The 14723-nt window shown below is 48.8% G+C and overlaps 1 protein-coding gene across 2 annotated transcripts in view; it reads left to right on the top strand.

Annotated features, from left to right (window-relative positions):
* Positions 1 to 14723, top strand: part of AUTS2 (activator of transcription and developmental regulator AUTS2) — a 1178049-nt gene that overhangs the window by 1077324 nt on the left and 86002 nt on the right. The gene's annotated exons all lie outside the window — the stretch shown is intronic.

Here is a 14723-nt window from a genome sequence, read left to right as displayed (position 1 = left end):
TTTAAACCCAGCCTCTCATTTTACAGATGCGTGTTGTGGGCTGTAAGTGAGCACTGGGAACAGAGGGAAAATCCATCACCACTAGTGCACATAGAGAAACAACTCAGAGCACACAGCCCAACAGAATGTTGTTTGCAGCTCGATCTTTGTATAAGAAAGACATTGTAAATTAAAATAAAAGCTACCAGCCAACAACTGTGTTTTCTAAGAAAACTCATTGCTAGGAAAATAGATTGCATTCTTAACGGCAGCACGAAGGGAAAGTCTTGTTACTTACAGGCGAGTGGCTATTTGAAAGCCTGGCTACAATGTCCCTGTTTTATTAACACTTGTAATTAAATCCGTCAGCTCCCTCGAAGAGTCTGTATAAATACCAGATGCTCACTCAGTCTTTTTCTCCTGGAGAATATGGAAAATTGTAACCTGACGTAGAGGGACTTCAAAGGAGGCGGGAACCTGGGTGAAAGGAGCCCCCGAAGGTCCACACTCACTTCCCTGTGAATTTCTCTGCCCGCTCACCCCACCTGGCCCACATAGGCCCTTCCCCATCTCCTGCAGCAGTGCTCTGGTGGATGTTAAGTTAACACCAGGAGCAGATGGCTCTGAGTGGAGTGTGGTGGACAGGGAGGATCCTGCAGGCCTGGCCGGAGGGATGTGAAAAGGGGAGGAGAAGGCCATGCCTCAGCTCCCTGCGCGGCCACAACCTGCTTTTCATGTGCTATTGCTGCAGCCCCCACCAGCTGTCACTTAATTAATGCAGTTGATCATCTGGGGATCAGAGGAGGAAGTTTGGGATGGCCTGGGCAAACGCACCCTCTCTCCTGGCATGGGAACGTCCCCCTCCAGCATGTTACTCCTCAGGGGTCACATACATGTACCTTTCTTTTGCCCGTCCCCATACAAAGAAGTGTGCCTTTGTGTCCCAGAGGTGATGGTGTTTCAGCAGTAGGCAAAGCTCCCCACCTCCCTTTCGTGGTCCAGAATTAAATGTAGATGCTCAGAGTTGTCATCACCTAAAGAGAAAGCTGAGAGGGTTAAATGAATCATGAAAGAGAATGACATACCTGTTTAAATTTCAGTGTATGGAGTGTGGGGTTCTTGGCATTTGTAATGGAGAAACTGGGAAAGGGTGCTCTACCTCCCTGCCAATGTAGTCCCAACAGTTTCACATCTGTGTGTGTGTGTGTGTGTGTGTGTGTGTGTGATTTTACTTTAAAATATCTAATATTCCTAAAAGTAGTAGCAGAGCATTCATATCATATGGACAACCCCTAACCCTCCTTACTTATAACCCATCCCCGGTTTTGGGTCCCCCGCCACCACCCCACTAGTTTTGTGGGGCAGGTTGCCACCCAGGGGATCCATTAGCAGAGATTTAGGTAAGCCTCTCAGACTCTCTCCAGTGTATGAGTCTGGGAAGGGAGTGAGCCTTGAAAGCACGGGGCCCGGGGGGGGGGGGGGGGGGGGGGCCCACGCCACCTCAGCTACTTTCAGTTTCTGTTTGAAACCAGAGTCACAGAGGAGCTGTCACATGGCAGCTGTGCATTTGGTGGAGATGAGAATTCCAGATTTTATGCTAATTCGGTTTCAGGTTCCTTTGAACCTGCAGTTCCATGAGGCTGTGCTTAAAACAGCAATCTGTTTTAGATAAAAGAAGAGATTACTAACGACTTTTTTTAGTTTTGCAAACATTGACAGCCTCCAAAAGGAAAGGGGGAGATCAGATGTATGCTTTCATTAACATTGTCATGTTACGTTTTCGTCTAAGTTATCAAAAGAAAGCTTTTCCTTATTTTGGCAAGGAGGGTTCTTATTTCAGGATTCTTGTTGCTGCTGCTGTTTTTATCTCTATTTCAGGGTTTTGGTTCTTTCTCTAACCTCAAGGTCCTTGTCATTCCCTTGCGAAGGCCAGAACCCAGGTGATGTCCAGGGATGCCTCCTCCCGGCACGCGCTCACCCTCTGTTTCTGAACGTTGGGGATAACTGAGGTGGATGTTGCCTGTTGCTGTGTAACACGCTGCACATTTAATGGCCTAAAACACAGCAGTTCTCTGTTTGCTCACAGTTTTGCAGTTTGGTCAGGGCTTTGTGTTCCACATGGCAGCCGCCAAGGCCAGCTCAGCTGGGCAGGAAGGACAATGCCCACGACGCTCCTTCTCATGGCTGCACGTTGCTATTGGCTGTGAGCTAGGAACTGAGCGAGGAACTGAGGGAGGCGTGGGTCCCGAGGCCTGCGTCTCCTCCCAGTGGGCTGCTTGGGCTTCCTCACAGCATGGCAGGCACTTACGGAATGCCCAGAGGCCATGTTTAGAGAGTAGCTACCGCAGTGGTCGGTGCAGTGTTTTAATTATTAATACGTTTTCAGGAGAACTTATATGTCCTCTGTAAGCCTTATGACGATGGGTTTCTACATTCTGTGAAATCCTAACCTGGTGGCAGTTTGTGGAAAGGACTTTACAGTTTAATTTATTTTTTCAGTCTGTGTCTTCATTCTCTTCTGTTTAGCTGGCAGGGATATGGTTGTGGATCCGTTAACTCATTGATGGACTGCTACTGACCATCTACTGCATATGAGGACTGTACTAGGTGTCCAGGGGAATGATGGTGTTAGGGTTGGGGGATGTAAGGGCACGGTCCTGGCACTCCTGAATCTTAGCTCGCCAAAGCAGTGTCTTGTTCCCACGAAGGAAATTTATGCCCCTAAAGGAATGACAGTGTCCAGAAAGCGAGCCAAGAAACAGGTAATACATGTGAGACATTTTCTTGGATATATTTCCCTAAGGAAATCTTCAAGAGAAGCTGTGTTTGGAGCAGCAGGAGAAATTGCTGGTTTAATTTGCAGCCCAGCTCTGTAAAAGGAGATTATGTAGGACCAGCGAGGAGGGCAGGGCTTTGTGGGTGTGCAGGCTCACCCTCACCCTGGGTAACAGCAGCAAGCGATCAGAGCAGTCGGCGTGTGTGTAGCAGGTGACCCTTTGCAAAGTACGCTCCTTTGGTTCATGAAGTCACCGAGACGGGAGAGGTGGCAATTCTGTTCTGACAGTGTGGGAGAGACAGGGAGAAAAACGAAGACCAGCACAAGGTGGAAAATCAGAAACATTGGCCAATAAAATGCTTTCAGGAAGGCTAACCCAAGGGGACTATTTGACATTCTCGCTGCCCACCTAGTACCCCGGCAACTGTATGACTCACCAAAACAGTAGAAGCAAATGATCCATTCTTGCCGATGAGTATTTCTGCAAGTAAATATTTGGACTGTCTGGATACTCCGTGATGAAGCTAAAATGAAAGCACGAAATCCTTTGTATTAGTATGGATGGAGCGGTAGCATTTCCAGGACCCTAAGGAATATTCATATTCACAGGTAACGTGTTTCCAGGACAAGAAAGCAAACCCTTGGAGGGAAAGATGTGCTGACGTTCATTTGGCCACCACTTGGTCACGTTCCTTTTGCAAATGACCTTAACATGGATGTCAGTAATCTTCCAAACTTAAAACCTGTGACGGTGAACTAGTCACATGCCCTAGTATCCCCACAGCTCAAAGGCAGCTTCACCATGGTGTTTGGCCCTTGAAACTTCTCTAGACTCTACTATCAGACTCTGTTTTAACTAAGACCTAGAGCTGACCTATTTCAGCCTTGAGAGTCTGCCAGAATTTCAGGTCCGGCCCAGGGAGTGAGAAATGGAGACCCACTAATCGTGTGGATGGTGGGATGTGGAATTTGGGATGCGAAGAAGGGGTGGGTCCTTCAGAACTGTGCTGTCACCCTGACCCCCACTTCCACGGGGTGCTCTTGTGCTCTCGCTATCAGTTGCCTCGTCTGAAATGTGGAGGAGAATAGCAGGTATTCCATTTACTGCACAGTATTGCTTTGAGGACAGATGACATAATAATTGTAAACATTTTTGAAAAACAGGTTGCTCTAGGCAAGCGCGGCAGCACCCTTATGAACCAAGGAAGAGGGAAGTGAAAAACTATTGGTCAAAACTAAGAACATCTACTCCCAGATGGCTTGTGGCTAGCGAGACCGGGGACTGCTCCAAGTGCTGTACACGCATTAAGTTATTGAACCCTCCCAGCAGTTGCTGTAATAACAGGAGGTGCTGCTACTACCCTACTGTATGGATGAGGAAAACGAGACTCGGAGGTGGGAAGCAGTCTTTTCACGTTACAAAGCTGCTAAGTGGGAGTGAAGGATGAGCCGGGAGTTGAACCCAGCAGTTTGTTGAGAGTAGCTATGCTTTTAACCATGAGACCAGCCATCTCTTAGTCGCCCCGGAAAAATGGCTGGCACCAGTGTAATGAGTCACCCCGCATGGGGAGCCCGGCAGCAAATTGCGCAGATGCCTTATTTTATTTAATGCTCACAACAACACCGTGGGGTTGACTTAGAGTACTAGCTCCACTTTGCAGATGAGGAATGTGAGGCTTAGGAAAAGTTAAGTAAGGGCTCGTGCAGAACCATTTATCTTAATAGAGATTGGATTCAGAGATTTGTCCTTCTAACTCCCAGCCCACACTCCTAACCACCAGGCCAGGGACCATGAGTTACAATATCCAGCAAGCCTGCTTAAGAACCAGGTTCTGGGATATTTACGCAAAGATAGCTGAAGGAAGTGCCTTAACAAAAGCATCTTCTTTTCAGTTGATCATCTCCACTGACTTGCACATTTTGTTCGGCCCTCCTTCCGGCTCCTGCAGGCATTGTGTTCACATTTTGCACTGTACTCACCTCTGGCCCCTATCCCACCCCATTTTCATGTAGAACCAGGGAGAGGGTCCAGTGTTGGAGATGTGAGCAGGTGCGTACCTGTCCTCAAGCAAGACAGACCTGATATCAAATGCAGGCCTCTAGACCCCGAGTTACAAACCCCATCAGTGCTAAGGGGTGTAGAAGACTGGGTGCCCTGATGACACCCAGAGGACACACTCAGAGTCCCGATCTTATCTCCTTCTGGAAAAAGTGAAGTGCCATTGGGCAACACGGGCAGGGATTGAATGGCTTATCTTGCATCGCCTTTCTTTGTGGGACTGTCAGATTCTGAATATTAATATCTTAATGTAGATTTGGAGGTTAAGTAAGATATAGTTTATGTTTTTTTTTAATACTTCTTCCCTTTGTAGTTTATAGTACACTGTGAAGTTTGAAAGTAAAATTCTTTTTTCTTGACTTCTACACCTGGAAAATATTTATTTCTCCCTGCGTCTCAGTAGTCTGCATCATAAACTAACCCAGTTCAGTTTACTTACTTCCCTCTCGTTGCAGCCCCATGATCAATTGTAGCAACCCAGGCACACAATGGTGGAGGCTCTTGCTTACCACAGTGAGAGCGTGAACTACTGCAGCCCTTTCAGCGGGATAACTAACAGACCTTCCTGTAAAACCTCCTCATTCAGGGGTGGGGGACACGGAGCCGAGGGTCTGGGCCACCCTAGGTTGGCTAGCCATACAAAGCTAGAGGGAGGAGATGGTGGTCTTTAGTGTAAAATGGGTTGGCCTCCACAGGAGAAATCCCTGGGACCCAGGAAGGGTTTTCATCTCCTGGGCTGGACAGCCTTGAGGGCACTAAGTCAGGAATTAGCAGAGGTGGGAAGCTGGACAACCTTGGCAGCGGGATTTCCTGCTCCCTAGGGGTGCGCAACCTGTTGACTTCAGTCCTCCAGCCAAGGCGCCCAGCAGGCATGAGGATCCCACTCTGCAGGTCCCTCTGGGCTTCTCAGCACCTGTCTTCAGCCCCGGGTCTCCCTTCATTTTATCAGTTACCCGGACACTTGTCAGGGGCCCCAGCCTCCCTGGCAGACTGGGAAAATCTCAGCCATCCATCCATTCATCCTCCCTCATCATGCATCTATTGAGGTAGGGCTGCCAATACTGAGCTGTGTACACGACATGAACACTTTCCAAGCTGTGAACTAGACCCACAAGAAGCTAGGTTTGTGCCTCAGGGAATAGGCGGGCATTGTATCCTCACACGTGGGTGTGAAGTGCCGGGCTCCTGTCTGTTCCTGGGTCTGCTGCTATGGCTGTGGTGTGAATAAAGACACACAAGACCTAGTCCTTAGAAAGATGGATTTAAAACCAAACTGAGCTGGGAGGTACCCCACACAGAAAAGGAACAAAAAAGAAAACATGCTTCTGCATCAGTCAGAAACCATTTTTAATCATAGCAAATCTATAGGCCCTTTTAAACTGGCAATCACAATGTAACGTATCCACATGCCATCAGTGGGATGCATGCTGCTTTATGTCTTAAGAAGTTGAAGCCCTTGCTGTAAAGGGGCTGGGGACATCTTAAAGCCTGGTGAACTCTCATACCATTTTGCTTCACTCAAGACTGGACTCTATATCTATCAAGAAGGTCCATGTTACTCCCATCCCCGCGGCTTTTTCACGCAACCCAGACTCGGTAATTTCCAGGCTCCGACCCCATCTGGAGGAATTGCTTGCAGTAAGGCCGGTGTGAAGGTGGGGCTTTCCAGTAGAGATGGTGCAAGCCACTGTCCCCACTTTTGGGGGTTGGTGTTATTTTGAGGTTCATGTGGTTCTTTTCGTTGTCACCATGGTGGCCCGCATTGACAGAACCCAGGAGAAGGCATTGCCGCGCACATTGCTGCCATACCAGAATATCCTTTTGTTTTGTTGTTCGCTACAGAAATCCAAATAAGAGTATCTGCTTCCATCAGAGTAGCCAACACCTATATCCCACTCACTCTGAGCCCTGAGTCTCCCCTCATTTTATCAGCTCCCCAGACACTTGTCAGGTGCCCCAGCCACCCTTGCAGGCTGGGGAAATCTCAGCCATCTATTCCTTCTCTCTCATCACGCACCTACATGCTGGCAACACTGCCGTCTCATTTTACAGGTGAGGAACATGAGGCACGGAGGGAGAAGAGATTTTCCCAAGGTCTCCTGCCTCAGAAATGACAGGGCCATGATGTCAGCCAGATGCTGGCTCTTAACCTCTAGCCAAAGAACAGGTAGAAATGCGTCTTTTCAAACTTTGAGGAAGTTTAGCGTTTGAGAAGATCAAGCCTCCCGGAGACACAGAAATAACCCAGGTGGGGTGACAGCTTCCCCAGGGCTCCTTTGAGAGGGAACTCATGTGCTGTCGATCCCCTTTCCTGGTCTTTGCAAACTACACAACTTACAGTAGAAAGGCTGGAGGAATTTTTGTAAGACTTCCTCTTCTTTTAAATGATCCCAGGAATCCCCTGACATGTTCTGCTAGGGCAGTGGTCAGCAAACTCATTAGTCAACAGAGCCAAATATCAACAGTAGAACGATTGAAATTTCTTTTGAGAGCCAAATTTTTTAAACTTCTAACGCCACTTCTTCAAAATAGACTCACCCAGGCTGTGGTATTTTGTGGAAGAGCCACACTCAAGGGGCCAAAGAGCCGCATGTGGCTTGCGAGCCACCGTTTGCCGACCACTGTGCTAGGGAATGCCTGAAGTAAATTGTATTTATAGTGAACTTTTTCTCTATATGATGCTCAACAGAGGACCAGCATTGGTAAAATATATTTTAGCAGAAAATGTTTAGTCTCTGTGTGGTAATTTACGATGCAAATTGAATCAAATCTCACATTTTAAGCTTTAAAACTCTGCCATTTTAGGTGGGTTTAGAAGAACTTCCATTAGTTATCAAACCTGGTTTATCTTTAGATATATTTTGAGATTTAAGAAAGATAGCATGTTTGTTTTACCTTTCAGCTAGTTAATCATAAACTTGGCGGAGGTCTTTGGTGGTTTATCAGAAACTGGTTTTGTTTCTGAAGTAACTGACCTAACACTGAGAAGGCCGTGGAGCCCATATTCTTGCCATCTACTTCTTGTTGGGGCCCCCACTTTGTAAGACTTGATCTCCTTAAATCTGGTTCAGAAACCGAAGGTGACATTAAGCCATTAGTGCTGGTATGTTCAACCTTCTGAATGTTACTGACATTTGACTTTATAATCTTTGGATTAAAATTCCAATAAAGGTAAGCTAAGTTTCTCAAGGAAAAAAGAATAATAAATCTTCTTGATTCTTGAAAGTCAGAAAGTCAGATCTTGGACTAGGATTTTGTGTCTCCCAGTGTGTGGGGTATCCTTTTTTATGTACTTTTTTCCGTCTTCCTTCTCAGTATTTCTAATGCTGTCCTGCGCCTGTCCCTTTCCAATTTTGACACTGATGCCCTCCCTTCCAGAAAGGAGAGGGAACAGGGCAAGTTGGAAACCAATCAGAATGGACTCATTCGTGCACATAGTTGGTGAGAGGCTGAGAAATGAAGCAGCGTGGCAGTGCTGGACTGTGCAGGGAGCAGGCTGAGCGCAGGCGGGGTGCAGGGCAGCGGGGGAGGCCGCAGAAGCCGCATTCTGTGGGTTCTCTAGAGGCTTGGCTATTGGCGTTTCTGCCTTCCTCCTGATTGCAGATCATCAAAATACAGGGATGCATGCAGATCTGTCCCAGGCTTTCATCTGTGGTCTAATTCCTAATAATCAGAGATGACAATCTAATGCAAGGCATGCTAAGTGTCAGAAATGCTGCCTGAGAAAAGCACTTCAGAGGGCTAAGTGGTTGCTGTAGTTGGTCGTCTAAGTTGCCCATCCTTTTGTGCATCTCGGTTTACCCCGAGGGGGACCTGGCAGGAGCTCTGGCAATTTCTTCCCTGTAATATTGATTTTATTAGAGCAACAAGACAAGAAAACCATCCCATTCTGATTGCTCCAAAAGAAACAACATTTTAATGTCTTTTCTTGAAAATTTAATGTTTGCCTTTGAGCTATCTGGGTATTGCAGAAACAGCTTCAGAATGAATGCCCCGGGCTGGAGGGCCTCAGCTGGCTTTTGTGACATCTTATAAGCAATAGGAAAATCTAACTCCAAACTTACACCTGCGGAGGCACCTTTTCTTCTGACTTCTCCGGGGTCAGAGAAAAATTTCTCTCTACTATCTACCTTTGAAAAATTTGTTTTTAGAAAGACCATGGAGAGGCTACCAGTTGGGGAAGGCATCAGGCGAGACCCTCTTATTTCCCAAATTAATTGTATTTGGAGGTTCAAGAAAAAGAAGTGTGCCGTACAGCAAGCACCCCTATTTTTCTCCTTGAGATATGTTTCAAGAGTACCATGAAATCAAACAGTGACAGATGTTCAACTTCAAAGAGGCGAGGAACGGGCCTTATGCTTTAAGCCAGTCTCCATGTCATTGGTATGTGGTGTGCACCGCTCCCCAGCCAGTTCCTTTCCTCTCATCTCAGCTGCACTCCAGGTAAAGAGGTGGCCTGGAAGGGAAATCAGGAACCGCAAGCTTCCCTCTCCCCCCCCCCCCCCCGCCCCTCCCTGGTGTGCCCACTCTACCCCAGAACCCTTCCAGTCGCTATCCAGGCCTCTCCTCTTTCCCTTGTGCTGGGAAAACCACAGCAACTGTTGTTTGCAAATGAACTCATCCCCCATATGGCCCAGGGGCCTCTGTGGTTGGGACAGTGAGTAAGGAGGCCAGAGCCTGGGGTGTGGGGGCGCTCCCAGTCTGGACAGAAGGGGGCTGGATATGCTCTGGGCAGAAGTGGGATTTCTAGGGAAATCCAACAGTTTGTGGTCAGTGAGCGCCCTCTCCCCCTTTGCAGGCCCTACACTAAGAACACAATGATGACAAATGTTAGGAAAATGGTAATTGCTGCCCCTGTAGTGAGGCTGTGGCTTTGCTTTATTCCTTTTCCTACGTCTGGTGGATGCCAGGGGAACCAATTGGCTTCACTTTGTTAGTGGATTTGAAGAATGGGGGTTGGGGAAGGATTTGTAAATGGCCAGTTCATGTGCTCAATTATCCTTAAAACCTAACAAACTGCATTCAGTCTTTGATCATGATGGGGATAAGGTTAGATTAAGACCTTTTTGTTCTCATACTAGACTCTGGCCCCCCCTCCATTTTCAACAATGTATTTAATATTTTGGATTGAGCACCTACTATGTGCCACGTGTTTCACACACATCACTTTCTTGCCTTAGAGAGCTTGCTCTGTGTGGATGTGGCTGGCCTAGTTGCAATTCAACCCCAAGCTATGGGCCTAGTGGCCTTCCCCTGCTGCAGCGCAATATTGGAAGCCGCAACTGCAGGGAAGGCTCGGGGAGTTGCAGTTCCCGCCAGGCGCGTCCGCCAGGAAGGCGGCCTGGGGACCTAGGGCCCGGGGCCGCGGGGAGCGACAGCTGTCTTTGTCGCGCCCAGGGACTGCGCCCCTGCCGGGCAGACCCGGCGCCAGGCCGAGAGGAGGGGCAACGAGGGGCGGGGCGCGCGGGGCGGACCGGAGGAGGGGCGGTGGCACCGGCTGCTCCGGCTCGGCGCACCGAGGAAGTCCCGCTCCGAGGGCTGCGAGCGTCTGGCGGAGGCGCGCTCGGCGCAGTCGGGGAGCGAAGTCCGGAGCCTGGGGCCCCGGTGCCGCCGCCGCCCCTTCCCGACACTCGTTCAGCCAGGGAGCCCGCGGCGCCGGCGACGGCCGCCGATGGAGTTCACTTGAGCAGTGAGCCAGCGGGAGAGGCAGGCTCCCGCGAGCGGAGCGCGGGCCGGAGCCCAGCCAGCCCAGGCGCTCCCCGCCGCCCGCCAGCCCCAGCCAGGAGGCGCCGTCGGTCCCGCGCAGCCTGCTTGGCGCCCCGCGCCACTGAAATTGGCCAAAAATAAAGACTCCCGGAGCGTCCCCCTCCGGCGCGGCGGCGGCGGCGGCGGCGGACCGGGACCAGGCGGCCCGTGGCGCTGCTGGAGAGGCGGGCCGGCAGTCGGTGAGCCCGAGGCTGCCGCCTGGGAGAAGCCGCCGCCGCCGCCGCCGCCGCGGTGTGCCCTCCTCCTCCTCCTCCCTCTCCCTCCTCCCTCCCTCCGCACATGGTCTCCTTTGTCCTGTCGCCGCCGCCGCCGCCTCGCTCTTAGCTCCGCGCGCCGCGGCCGCGGCTCGGCCGCTCCTCGCCGCCTCGCCCGCCCGCCCCGGACGTTCCTCGGGTCTCCGCAGTGCCCCCCGGCCCCGCGCGCCGCAGGAGCGACCCGAAGGTAGCGGGCGAGCGCGGGCCGGGTGCGCTCCCTCCCGCCGCCGCCGCCGCCGCCGCCCGCCTGGCTCGGCCGCGCTCGGATGTGTGCACGGAGCCGGCTCCCGGCGCCCGAAGCCGTCGCCCCGTACGGATCTGATTCCTCCATCCGCTTCAGACTTTGCTAGGACAGCAGGAGTGAGACTTGCGAACGCAGCCCAGTCGGAGTTGGGCGTTTTCTCTTCGCGTGTTTGGCTGGCTTTGCCCTGGTCTTTGACGATCCCCCTTCGTGAACCCTGCTCGGGAACCCAACCATGAACTTGGGGCTGACAGGACCGCTTAACCCTTTCCGAACAGGTAATGCAGCCCTCGGGGCACAGCCCCCTCGCCCGCCGCCCGTGGTCGGAAGGGAGGCGGCCGGGTCCGGGGTCTTTTGTTGCGGCCGAGCCTGCGGGCCGGGGTGGCAGGGGCGGGCTCCTCGCGGCCGGCGCACCCGAACCCCTTCGTCGCCCCCCTCCCCCGCTCTCCCTCCGCGGCCCGGAGCCGCCTTTGTACTTTCCTCCTCGGCGGGCGGGCTCGGTCCGGGAGCGGCGGCGCGGGCGGCGGGAGCTTCGCTGTCTGTGCGGAGGCGGGAGACGCCCCAACGCCTCCCCCGCCCAAGGGTCTCCGCCTGACCCGGGCCGGGCCGGGGCCTGGGCCGCTGGGGCTGGAGACCTTGGTGCTGGGCTCCCCCCGCGGTCCCCGCGCCGAGGTCGGGATCCCGGCTCGCACGCGGTGCCGAGAGGAAGCGAAAGGAGATCTGGGCTCGGATCGGCGGCGGCAGTGGGGAAAGAACTCGCGCTTAAGTTTCGAGGAGGTTTCTCTTGTTGAAAAGTCCCTCTTCCTGCCGGTGCGCAGGGCTGTCTCCCGAGTCCTCGGCCGGAGGAAATTAAGGTGGACCCCGAAGCCAAGCGGTTGCGACCCGTCTCCGGCATTGAAGGCTTTTATTCCTTTCCCTCATTATCTGTGTTCCTTCCTCCAATCTGTTTGACTTATTTAACTTTTCTTTAAACAGCTACGGCGTTTAGTAATTATTAAGTATTAAAAACAAATCTGCGTCTCCCCCTAAATAAAAAGCAACTAAAAAGCTTTTGGGAGGGGTATCAATTATTAGATGTAGCCACTTCAAGTCCTCAACCTCCAAACCCAAGTGAGGAAGATGAAACGAAATGGCGAGCAAAATCTAAATAAAGGTCTTTAGCTTGTAAAGGTTCCCCCGTGTTAAGAAGGGGAGAAGAAAAGGCTCCGCTCCTCTGCTAACTCTCAGCTCACCACGTTTCCATTTGTCGTTTCTGATTAAAAAAAAAAAAAAAAAAAATCAGCCAGGAAAATGGTCCAGGTAATATAATAAGGTATTGAAGGTTTTTTCTAAAAACAGTGAAAACGAAACGTCCCAAAGATTAAAACCCAAGGAGCCCAATAATTGGAACAAATGCTTTAAAAGCATAAGTGGAATTTGGAAAGTTTGTGGAGGAAAAGCAAAGAATTTTCTTGTAGTTTCCACTTAAGGCTTCGGCTAAGAAGCTCTTTCTGACTTTCAAGGCAGTGGTCTGCCACGGTTTTAACCAGCTGAATGGGAGAGAGAAGGGATCCAGAATCATTTTATGATCAGCCAAAGCCCCATTGCCATCATTTTCTTTTGGAGGCCTTGTTGAGACACTCCCCCTCCTCCAGTTGCAAGAGGTATCCTTTCAGGCTTTGTAACATGTATCAGAAAATTAAAGGGTTCAAAAAGCTTTTATTAGAAGGTGTACTCCTAAGCCTCTCTGAATATCCTGTAAGACTTATTTCCATCATAACTTAGTAGTGAGCATCATAAGTAATCACATCGAAGTTTGCTTCAGACATAAGTTCCCTGAACCCCCTATTTGAGAAGAAGGCAAGTAGCCCAGTGGAGCTGACAAAGGTGGCAGCCCAAAGGAGGGTGTGAAAGGCAGCCAGAGGCCTGTTCACCTTCACCTCCAGCTTCTGTCCTATTCCCTCTCTATCTTGTACACACACCCAAATGCAAACAAAAACGCAACCAGGAACCATTTCCTTTCCTTACTAATGCTTTTTGCATTTGGGGTGCAGCAATTTGTTTTTATATTTCTTTGAGCCAGTTAGGCTCATTATAATAAGCACTTCCTAAATCTGCAAGGGTTATTTCAGTCTGGTGAAATGATTTAGTTAACAGACTTTTTTCTTTTAAAAATATCAGCTGGAATTTAATTTTTAAGCCATAAATGTAGCCTAGCCATTCCAATTAGAATCAAGAGATACTTATTATTGAAGAATAGTGAAATACTTACATCTCTAAGTTTTTTTCTGGGAAATTCATATTCCTAGAAATCTCCCTTAATGTTACAGTTTAACAAGACTATTCCCATGATTTTTGCTTTTATAATCCAGTCTTCTTGATCTGTTTAACGCATATCTTATCTCTCCCCCCCTCCCTGCAACAGTTTTTTTTGCCACTTTATTTTTATTAAAAGATAGTATAATACACAATTTTGTTTAAGATTTCAGGAAGGCCTTTGGATTATTTTTTATCACTCCTGCAAAATAAGAGGCAACGTCTATCTAGGATTTATTAAACTGTATGTATGTATGCACTTCACTTGTTTTGCACATAGATTCTTTTCTTGATCTGTTAATCTTCTGAACCACCCCTACAGTTGGGAGATTAGAATGAGATAAAGGGAAAAGTAGTCAAAATAAAAATATTTTATGTCTTCCTGTATCACTTGCTTTAAGAACCAGAACATGGTCCCCAGATGTACCCAGGAATCTCTCATCTTCATCAACATAACCTGGAAAAATTAAATTGAATATCTTCTTTGTCTCTTAAAAGCCAGAATATGCTATACCTCAGATTCCCCCTCCCTCTATTCTCTATATTTTTTTCTTTCTTATTTATTCATCATTCTATGCTTTGCTTTGTCAAACATGCATCTCTATAAAGTGTGAAAAATAAGTGATTTCTTGCAAGGATTGAGTATCCAAAACAGCATAAATGGAACATAGCCATTGTAACTTTAAATGCAGATGCATCTTCATATTATATAATGAGGGTGCTTAATTTTTAATTTTTCTAGTTCTAGAAATATTTAGTGCTTCCAAAACATTATAGTATTTTTCTCCAAACTGATTTCATGTTTATTTCCCAGAACATTAGTGTATAATTTAAATTACCTTTACTCTTGCTGTTTAAACAGGCTTATTTCACTTTCCTCAAGCCAGTGTAATAATTAGCAGACATGGTCTCTAGAAAATGCAAAGGAAATTATGCTGATGGCATGTACAGTGTGGGGTTTGGGGGCAGGTCAGCTTGCTTTGGTTTTAACACCAAGGTCATCCTGGTTACTATAAGGAGTCACCAGATGAATATTTAAAAATTAATTTCTGGGAGCACTAATTGACACTTTTTAGTGAGGAAAGGCTTAGCATTAAATAATGGGCATTTCTGGTTTGTGAAAGGAAATTGAAAAATAGACGTGTGTGCAAATATGAAAAAAGTACCATTTCCAAAATAATGATCTGTCAACGAAATTGCAAAATCATTATGTGAGTGAGCTGAATTGCTTTGTGTATCATCTCATAGAAATATGTTTTGCACAGATAATATGTCTAATAAGGACACATTTTTGAAATCAGATTTACCCCCCAGCAAATAACTGCACTGCAGGTCTCTCTCAGGCAGTCAACT

The sequence above is a fragment of the Plecotus auritus genome, assembly GCF_963455305.1.
Source record: "Plecotus auritus genome assembly, chromosome: 7".
NCBI lineage: Eukaryota > Metazoa > Chordata > Mammalia > Chiroptera > Vespertilionidae > Plecotus > Plecotus auritus.
Note: the sequence above shows the minus strand (reverse complement) of the source record. Positions and strands in the feature narration are given on the sequence as shown.